General features: G+C 44.5%; 1 protein-coding gene across 2 annotated transcripts in view; it reads left to right on the top strand.

Moving 5' to 3' along the window:
* The first annotated feature begins 6,519 nt into the window (after positions 1 to 6,519).
* The window catches only part of FRY (FRY microtubule binding protein), a 241,792-nt gene continuing 237,379 nt past the window's right edge, over positions 6,520 to 10,932 (top strand). Inside the window, exon 1 of one of the 2 annotated variants that reach the window (XM_065627032.1) lies at positions 6,520 to 6,587. The gene's annotated coding sequence lies outside the window, so the exon portion shown is untranslated. Of the gene's footprint in view, positions 6,588 to 6,702; positions 6,756 to 10,932 lie in introns of those variants that run through there. The other variant, XM_065627031.1, reaches the window with a different exon arrangement.

The raw sequence follows: 10,932 nt of genomic DNA, 5'->3' as shown, positions 1-10,932 counted from the left end.
TGACTTATTATGCAGAAATATCCAGCCAGCCCTCACACTACTGAGACAGCAGGACATTTGATATGAGACATAATAACAGTCAGAGATGGCAGCTGATTCTATGAGTTTCAAAGAGCCTGTGTGTTAACACACACTAGGCTTATTACCACTCCTGACAGTCTCCAGGTGAGCATGAGAAGTCTCCAGTTCTAAAATTAGGGTTTCTGTTCTCTGCAAAATCTTAACAAGTAAAAACACACTGTATTTGTGTGTCATTATCTTGATCATGCTGCTCATGCTGCTACACAGAAATCCAAGCAAGCATACTAGATTCCCGTATGTCTTGTTCAAGACACAGAAATGTATTTGTGCAAGTACAGAAATTCATCAGTGCAGATCAGGGAAGCAGCACACAGATAAAGCTGGTGTGGTACATATTCAGCGAGCAATGTCTTCCTTATGCTTCTTGAAATGTTCTAGAATGGGGAGTATAATTTCCGTACTTGGTCTAGTATTGTAGTTCCTGTTAAACAACTATAATTACTTCATTAAGGTTTATTTCCCAATCAGCTATGACCCTATTCACAATTGCTCTGAATTAAATCATGCTGTTAGTGAAGTTGCTTGTGCAAATTGTCATAAAACATCACCTTTTTGCATCCACTCTGCACTGGTAAAAATGACAAAGGCAAGAAGCCACAGAGAACCGCATTGCATGCTTGAGTCCCTTAGAGGGGAATGAAGTTTTATTTATTTAGACTTTGACAATCAACCTTTTGGTTCCCCAGCCAGAAAAATCAGTGTAATTAGATGCAAGTGCATAGCAAGCAGAGTTTGCGGCAGGCACCTGAAGGGTGTGTAGGCATCCGAAGGAGGGTGAACCTGAGTACCTCAAGACCTCCCTCCATGAAGGCCGCTGTCAAAATGCATTTCCTCCATTATTTCCCAAAAGATGAATTTCCATGTAGCATGTTTTGCAAGTGGTGTTTTGAAGTCATTAGACTTCCCTCCTCATTTCTGACCGATGCCAAAGTCATCTCCACTGTCGTCTTCCATTCAATCTGTCCACACTGAGCCCAACTAACAGAAACCAGCAGAGGTCACTTCACAAATCTGGTGAGTTAGTAGTTGTTAAAGTTCTGCCTGAAATCTCATTGTTGGAATAAGACACTTCCGGAGTAAAGACTCAGGAAAGCAAATGCAAATTTTTAAAAGGTAAGATCCGTTCCCGTCACTGGAAATAACAGAAACTATTTAAGAATATCCTTTCCATGCATTTCCATGATCCTGGCCTTCAGTGAACAAAACCAGGATTTTCTTGGATCATCCTAAATTAAAACAAATGGGCAACTGCTGCCTAATATAAAACGATGTATTTTTTTATATTTACACTTCACTTAAAAATAGTTCTCAATGTCAGGAGAGAAAGGAAGCGTGAGCTCTAAGCAGTAACAACTTCCTCTTTTATCTCTCTGCTAATGTATTACAGCATTTTTTAACACAGGAAAAGGAGTTTGCAAAATCACATATTTGACAGAACTTGTCACAACTGAGCAAAAAGAGCTGACCTTTGAGTGTTACCGAAGTGTAAGCAAATGTAATGCAACAGCTGAAGTGCGCTTGTACTCTGTAAACTTTGAAAAAGCAGGGAAGAGTCAATCAGAAAGGTGCTTAATGCCGTCTCCCTGTCATCATATCAAGTAATTTGAATTTGATAATTTTGAAGCTTTCTGAAGGTTTCCCTTATCCTCCATTGTCAGTAGCTCATTAAACTGAAGAAGTGGAAAGAAGTAGAAAAGTCAGGGACTTCAGGCCATGTTAGAGCTGCTGCATGAGTTGCTCTGTCTTCCAAAAGACACTGTAACACTACTCTGCTCTTAGGTGTACCAGAAGTCCCAAACTAGGAAAACTGTTTTATATTGATTTCATCAAACTGTTAAATTATCAGTTGCAACTTTCAGTGATTTTTCGAGACTTTCATTTCAAGCATGTTTCCCTGTTCCCTTGGAAACTGAGAGATGAAGAAACCAAAAGAACCCTAACTGCCATTGCGTATCACTTTCTTTTTGTCAGTGTACAAAATTCCTTCCCATTAAAAGTTGTGCTATAACATTTCTGTTACCTGCAGCTTCCAAATCATCAAAATAGGCATTTTTAAAACCAAAAGATGCAGAGGTAGAATGTTAAAAACCTCCAAGTTCCTACTCTAAAATATACTGAGCTTTATGGAGAGCTTCCAGACAAACTGCATCATCTTTAGAAGTGTGCAGGCCATTTGATTAAATGACAGCTCAGCTCCAAGCCCTTCAGCCAGCATGCATGCCTTGTGAGTAATCATTGCAGGCTGGGAAGTCAACCTTCAGAATCCTTATAAGAACACAGGCATTCTAATTTGCTTGCAAGGGACTTGGGTACCATTACTATTATGAAGAGCTGCCACTGTCATTAGATAAATAAAAGAAGATAAGGCCAAAAGAGTTCAAATACTGCATCCCCTTCCTCTTCTATGTGATGACCCTTGCACAGATTTCATTTCAGTATTTCCTCCACACCAGCATGTCTCCTTTATAACTTCTCTTTCCACTTCATACCTTTTTGTCCTGGTACCCACATTCAGCCACTCAATACTTTTTCCCACTATATCCCCACAGTATCTTCTTCTTTACCTTACTTCACTGTTTCTTCTTCAACATATTTTAATTCCTTTTTTTCCCCCGTACACTCATTTCCTAAGCCCATCTCCCTCCATCCTCCCTATCATCCCAATCTCTTTCCAAACCAGCCTCCTTCAGTTTGTTTCAGTGCCATTTCCTCACTTCTAATGGCCTCTTCCTGCTTTTTGACAGTCTTTCCCTTAATTTCACTCATTTTCATGAAGTGCATATGCCAACACCCTATAGTCCTTCATCACTGCACATTCCTTCAACATCATGTTCCTGTTAATTCACTTTTTCTCTTTCAGCTTAGATTGCTCTTGGCTCCCAGCAGCTTGTTCTAGCAAGGGTTTGATCCAGTTCAATGAATTACTGAATAGATTACCTGATAGCTAAAATGCTAAAATAATGACCTTTCACTCTTTATTTCTCATGTTTTTAAAAAAAGCTGATCATGTTTTATGGGCAGGATGGCAAAAAAACCCCTGGATGATGACCACCTGCATTCAAGGAATGAGATTTCCTAATTAAGTGAACAACAAAGATAACAATACCTGAAATAAGATCATCCTAACCCTATCTGAAATCATTCTAACACACAAAATAGAGCTAAATCCATGAACACCCAACTATATCCTTCTGAAATCTTTTAAAACATTCTTGATGTGAAAATCTCATAGCAGAGGGCCACTTGAGTCACATGCAGATAATGCTGGCCCTTTTCCAGTCACTGTGTAAGACATCACAACTTGATAGTCAACTCCTTATTTGTGTCTGCTTCTGGTATTTGTCAAGTACGGGACACAGGGACACAGGACACAAAGGGTTTCAGTCTCTTTTTAATAAAGTCAAGTATTCCAAAGAGTAATAAATAAATAAAGCATTATGTTGGCATAGCCCACTCCTTCCACACCCAAAGGACATGATGGGATAGAGTCACCTTCTACAGGAAGCCACTGGTTCTCAAAAATGACTTCTACAAAGATTAGAAAGGGAGATTTGTTCTAACCTGCTTTAAGAGCAATCCTAGTTAAGTGTTACTTCAACTCTGGCTGCCCTGAGGATGAGTGGGCTCACTCAATCCTTTCTAAGTCACAATTTCCCCTCTGCTCCTGTTTCCTCCCCCAAGGGTAGTAATTTTCTCCCAGTATGCGCAATCACAATCAGGCCTGTAGTGGCTCAGCTGCACTGCTTAGTGTACTCTAGGGAATCAGCTGAGATTTAACTCCGTGCTCACACTATTCATTCTTGGAGATTAATATTGTGTATAACCTTTAAATTCTTGGATCCCAGTGGCTTTTGAAAGTTGTATATGTAGAGATTTAATTGGGCTTCTCATGCAACCTTACACTGCTACAAAATTCCAAGATGCTTTCCAAGAGCCTCGTCTCAACCTACAAGGTGGCACAGCTTGCAAAGACATCATAGGTGCTAGAAGTAATAACAACACTTTTCCTATATCTCCTCAGAATACCTTTCTGTTTCTGCTAATTATACCTTATCTTCATTAATTAATGGTTACAAAGGTCTAAGTCTAACATGAAGACACTGATTTTTCTCATAAAATAATCCCCAAGATAGAGGTCTGGGGAGATGAGATGGCTCCAAACCAAAACAAATATTTGACTTCCCATGTAGAGGGATGCAGTGAGTAACACCAAAAAGCTGGGAAAAGGGAACAGAAAACATAAACTCACAATAAAGGGAATACTGGTGCTCAGGTGTAAGTATTTATCATGCAGTTTTCCTACAGAACATTGAAGATGACATTTTAGGGAAGGCTGGAGCACTGAATTAGCTGACGGTGTAGAAAACATAGTGTCTTAACTTCCTCACTCTGAATATATACTAACTTTGAGCATATAACCCTCACAGGAAATGTATGAGAGGGTTCTAACTGCTCTGACATCAACCCAAATATCTAAGAGTGTGCATCGCAGAACACCGTGCAGCACTAGAAGGCAGGCAAAGGTCTGTTACCCTGCTCTCCCCTAATGGGTCTGTGCTGCCTGGCAGTAATGCGCAGCACAGATGGTATACGGACGATGTATAGACATCAATACCTACTTTTTCATCAGCCTGTGACACCCTGTTAGATACATCCTTGCTGGATAAAGAATTCCCATTCATAATTACTCTCTGAGATTCAAGTGCTTTAATTGCAAAACTAATTGCTATGAGTTATATGAATATACACTTTACGTCACACAATAATTTAGTTGCCATAGAGGCATCTAATTGTAATTGGGCATATGGTTTATAATGGATAAGAAACTAACATTAGTCATATATGGTCAGGTTTTAGCCTGTAATCAATTCTACATGATGTGGGGCTTATGTGATATTTTGTTATTCTGTCCTTTTGTCTGTGGGCACACATTGCGAACAGCTTTTGAAACCTTTGCCAGCATGACAGGTCAACTGGAGAACTGGGATGAAAGCCTCAAAGTCACGCTGTTCTTTCAAATTTCATGAGAATTCTGAGAGAAGTAGAAGAGACACTCCAATTAGCATCTCCACTAATTAACGTCACCACTAATTTCACAGTTTTACTTGAGCCTTTTAATAACTTGGAAAGATTAATGACATGTCTCTTGACCAGCAGCTCTGCACATGAAAGCCAGGCCGGCATACACGCAAGAGGAAAGAAATACAGGTGACTTTGGCAGGAGGGAGAGATGCAGAAGACTCAGTGGAAGAATAGGAGGATAAAGAACACCCCTCCCTAGGACACCAGGCCTTGTCGGCTATGCTGTTCAAGAACAGTGTGTTTCTCGTAGGAAAAAGACACCAAGCTGCTCTTACAAGTCTGTCTCCGCAGAGTGGAGTAGAAGTTGGTGCACATTTTAGTATCTTACAGCTGACAAACTTTTTACTTCCCAAGCCAACACATTCACCCTCCTAAGAACCACCCTCTTGAAACTTGTCTGTATTCCCAGCAGCGTTTCTCAGCATTTTAAAAAACCTAAGACAACATGAATGTGTTTAAGTCTTTCCTGGTTGACTTCTTCCGTACATACTGTCACCTTGCAAGTTCCCTGGCACTGCAGACTTAGCCCCCCCTTTTACCAGTTCCTCGTTGCTCACACAGGGAGCAGCCCATGGAGCCGTCTCACCGGGATGCCTCTCAGCACCTGAACGCGTTCCTGCTCTGTTCCTGCTCCTTTCCCAACACCGAGCAGCGCGCTCACTGCAGCTTCTCCTTTTTCTGCTTTGTGATTTCACTTAAGCCTTCTGACTCATTTTAGACCGACACCCCAACCAGCATTTCACGTTAAGCCCTCCGTGCTGTCAGGTACCACCGGCACTGCACGTTTCCCTGAAAATCTCCCATTGATACTCCCTTTGATACTCTCAAATTTTGTTTCGCACACCGAGCATCACCCCTCCCGAGCGGGCGCCGACACTTGCTGCCGGCCCCTGCGGAGAACGGCGCTGGGACGGCTTAACACAGCGCCGAGACCGGTTCCAAGCGCCCGCCGTTGCAGGGGGAAGCCTCTCCGGCCGGCTCGCCGGGCCCGCGGCCGCTCCCGCCGCCGGCGGCCGGGCTCCGCAGCCCCGCAGCCGGGGCCCGCCCCGCCGGCCGCCGCCTCGCTCCCCCGCCCCACGGCGCGGAGCCTCCTGCCGCCCCCTCCCCGCAGAGCGGCGCGGTGCCGCCGGGCTCCCCCGGGGCCGCCTCGCCTTCCTGCCGCGACGCCCAGGTCGCTCCGTGCTTCCCTGACGAGCAGAAGGCAGCCGCACCCGCCATGCCCTCCTCACGCCCGGCCCGGCCCGGCCCACCGCCCCCTTGGCCGCTCGGGGCGTCCCGGCGGGGAGGAGCCGCCCGCCCCACCCCACCCCACGCAGAGACCTCCGGGCGGGGCGGCGCGATTCCGCCGCTGAGTGGGTCTGGCCGAAGCCGCCTCCGCCTTCCCGCTCCCTCGCCACCCCCGCGGCGGCGGCGGTAGGACCCAGGTGAGAGCGGGGCGGTGCCAGGCGCCGCCGAGGGACGGCCCGGACGGCTGCGGCGGCGGCCGTTCCCGACCGCGAAGGAGGGGTCGGGCGGAGGGAGGCCGGGCTCAACTTGACAGGAGGGAGGGAGCGAGGGAAGGAGGCGCCGGTGGCTGCGCTCGCCGGGCGCGGGTGAGTGAGCGAGCGGGCGGCGGCGGGCGCGGGGAGGGGAGGGGAGCGGATGGCTGAGGCGCGGCGCGTCCCCGGCGGGCGGCTGGAGCGGGGGGGCGGCGCTCGGCCGCGCCCCGGTGACCGAGGGGAGGCGGGGACACCGGGCGATCCCCGGCTCCGCTCCGGGGGCTTGCGGCGGCGGCTCTCCCCTCGCGGCGCGGGAAGAAAGTTTCGGGGATGCCGGCGGGGTCAGGGGTCCCCCTTCCCCTCAGCCGCCCGCCCGCGCCCCTTCGCCTGCTCCACGGAGCCCGGTTGCCAACCGGCGGTCGCCCAGCGTGCCGCCGCCTTCGCTCAACGCCCGATCGGAGACAAAGCCGCCGCCCCACCTGCCGCCCCGGCCCCTCTCCCCGCCTGGGGCGGCCCCGCGGCGGGCAGGGGACCCGGGGCCGCCGTCCTGACAGCGGCCGGCGTGCGGGGACACACTGACCCGCTGAGCGCCAGGCAAACTTATTTTTAGACGTGCCTCCTATCTCAATGCCTCTTAAAAATAGCACGGTCCTTAGTTAAGGAGCGTGAAAGAAAGTGGCTCTGGAGGCCTCGTGCTAGTTCGATTTTTTTTTTAAAAAAACCCCTTTTTTTTAGAGAAAGAAAACCTGTTTCAGTGATGTAGGCAACTCTGGGCCGGTTAATATCCACAGGTACATGCTGGATGTTTTTACTATGTCTTCATTAAGGTCACCCCATAAGCACATGAACAAAGCTCCTCGTGGCTTTGTCCGCCACGGTGTCTTCAGCGTGAGATCCCAGGTCTAATGCACGCGCACACCTGGTTGATGCAAGACCTTTTATAGGATGACTCGAGCTTTTTTGATCTGTTGTTTTCTTCGTTTTCTGTCCTGTCACTTCCCCCTGGAATGCCTGCAACATGTGGGTGATGCGGGTTGAAGGAGTGATAACGACCAACAAGAATCAGTACTGTTTATTATTTTGTAAGTTAACCTCGCGCTTTTGTTTTAGCTGCTGTATCTCAGCTGATTCTAGTGACAGAACTACCATAAAATGAAATTGTGCCAAATGTATAATATAATTTGTACCAATAATCTGGTCATGATTGCTCACAAAGGAGGATTTTGATTTTTATTTTAGAATCACTATGAACATGGGAGACTTGTGTAAATGATGTGTAAATTAAAAAAGTGTGTCTCCAATAAGGAGAGGAATTTTAAGAATAAAACATCAAATTGTAGAGTACTTTAGATTGGAAATGACCTCAGGGTGTCATCTAGTCCTTCCCCCGCACTCAAAGCAGGTCGGGTTGGATCAGGTTGCTCAGACCTTGTCCGGGTGAGTTTTGAGCCTCTCCAAGGATGGAGATTCCACAGCCCGCTGTGGTTGTGGTTGTGCCAGTGTGTGACCAGCTTTGTGGTGAATTTTTTTCTTTATCTAATGGCAATTTCCTGTGTTGCAATTTGCTTGCGTTTCCTCTTGTCCTGGCACTGTGCACCTAACATCCGTCCGTGGGTGATTGTAGCCATATGCATCCAGAAGTAGTTCTAGAAGCTAGCAGAAACCATGCTAATGTTTTGGGTCAAAGGGCCAATTGTTTCATGACATCGTTCTAAGTATAATTGCTAGATTTTATTCTCATAAATTGGAAATTTATTCTTCCTAAGCATTTGCTTAACATTTCTTATTTATTTGAATGTGGTTAATAGCAGATTAGCATTTAAAATGCATAAACACTTTATGAAGACTGTTTGGTGTTTTCTTTTTTTAATTAAATAAATGTCTCAATTTACCCATCTCTGTCCATTGGCCTTGCGTTCCTTAACCTGAATTTGAGACAGTTTGCTCCCAACTTTTTTTAGAGTCCTTTCACCATTAACAGTGTCATATAGTCTCCTGGAGTGACAAAGAGTCTCCTCATTTTACTAGAAGGAAAGCTTTTTGGCTTTCATCTTGAAATAGATTTTCCTTGGGAAGGGATGTGCCTTGAACAATAGAGTACAACCTGTTATTACTGGGAGGTTGCCTTTGTACTATATAGGTGTTGTTTAATGTGCTGGAGAAGCCTTGGCTGATATTTATGATGCTGTTGGTGTGCCAAAGAGGTGGGCACCTTTTTTCATTCAGCAGAAAAAAATAATTGTTTTAGCCTGTGCAGAATAACAATCTGCATGTTCTCCATTGTGACACATGGCTGCCAAAATTACTTCTTTCTTAATTTGCGTAAATTCTTGGATGCTGCTGATAACATTTCAAAAGCAGGAGAATATATTTGCAATGTGATTCATAGCATGTCACTTCTGGACGTGTCTGGGTAGAATTTCAAAACATTAGTATGATTCTGCTTAATAGCAAATGCTTCTGAATAACTTATGCTTTCCATTAGAGCCATATCAAATAATTTATTAGAAGCTGTTTGAATGGCTGGCTGCACTGAATTTGATGATATTTGGAATCGTTTGATAAATAATTTAACTTACTTTTCCAGATAGCATCTGACATTTTATAATGATGGGAACACCTGGCAGTTACGCTCATTGGCTTGTATTAGTTGTAGTGGGCTTCCATTCAGCAAGAAACCAAATGTATGTCTTTTGTTGTTGTTGTTTATTATTTTATTTATTATTGTAATGCCTATGTGAGTTTTAGGTATTTTGACGTGCATAAGCTTCATCTGTAGGCTCACTGAACTCTAGGTTATACACTTGAGAGTTAAAATTATAACTCTGCTAATATTTTAGGACTTTTAAAATGGTATTTTCTGTTTCCAAAGTGGACTACTTAGTTTGTTGATTTTTTTCCCAATCTGTATTAATCTCCTGTTAGCATGTCATTAAAGTAAAATAAATAAACAAATGACACATTATATTTCCATATAATAAAACTTTCTGAGAGCGTATAAAGGCTGTATTTGATTTGATGGTATTTGAGAATGATTTGCATAGCTGCTAAAACAGTTTATCTTGGACTGTGAAGATCGAAATCTTGGAAGGGGAGATCACAATGTATCTGCAAGCAGACCAGGATAGCAGTGATTCATGTAATAGCTTCCAGTCTGATTTTGGACAAGAACATAAAACTGGTAATGCACTTGTTAGGCTCATGAATGGTTTGCTTATTGTAGTGTGTTCAGAAAGGCTGTCAAGAGCTTTAACGTTATTGTATAGGATAGAATTTCATAATGCAACTCAGACGCTTTCAGTTTTATGGCCTGGAGGACTGAATGTTGGAACTGCTGAGCTAAATTAAACCTGGGGTCTGTGACAATGACTAATACCAGATGCTTCAGAGGGAATTGTAAGAACAAATGTGAGATAATTTGCATCACACGTCCAGGGTTAATCCAGTGCTTTGTAGTTTGGAATTGGCTTAAAACCCAAATAATGTTTAATAGCCTCTCAGATGTTATTATGCATAATTATGAAAATTTTGTTCCTGATATAAGTAGCCAGTTTAGTTCTAAGGCTAATTTGGGGGCAGATAGTTTATGCAAGGGGTTTGGTTTTGCTTGCCTGATGCCAGACTGCTTACAGACTTAGGACAAATTTACTGATTTTTTTCCACTAAATTCAATGATCAGCACTAATGTGACATTTGGGAAAAAAAGATGCTTCTGCCCACCATGATTATACTTTGAACTGCAGTGGTGACAACACTGACCTGGGTGTGAAATCTGCCCAGTTGCAGATTCCTTTTCTATTTGTGTTGGAGCAAGGTCTGGAACAGCAGCTGCTCCTTGGAGAATCAATCCCATTATCACTAGTTTGTAGGATGGTCTGAGGTGTGTATCTCTCAGCTTTTCCTGTGGAACCGAAACAGAGACCAGGCCAATGCTTGCTAGTTAGGTCTTTTACATTGGACTTGGTAAACTTGTGAAGTTTGTGTTCTAACAGCTGTGCTAGTGAGTGTCCAAGTATTTTATATCTAAACAGCATCAACAAACGAACAACAAAGAAGTCTGAAATGACATTGACACTTATTTGAGCCTCCTGGGCTGTGGGCTTGATTTAAAGGGGCTGGGGGGGGCGGGGCGGGGAAGGGCATTGTTATAGTACAGTCTATTTCTGAATATTGCTCAATTCCATATCAGTATCGTCTTGAATGCGGGATGCTTATCATCTCACATTTACCTTACAGTGTGTTCCTGAATACAGTTAGATTCCCAGTGTTGATGGCTTCTGGTAAAAATAAG

Source organism: Caloenas nicobarica, chromosome 1, assembly GCF_036013445.1.
Source record: "Caloenas nicobarica isolate bCalNic1 chromosome 1, bCalNic1.hap1, whole genome shotgun sequence".
NCBI classification, from domain to species: domain Eukaryota; kingdom Metazoa; phylum Chordata; class Aves; order Columbiformes; family Columbidae; genus Caloenas; species Caloenas nicobarica.
This window is presented reverse-complemented; position numbering and strand designations above follow the sequence as displayed.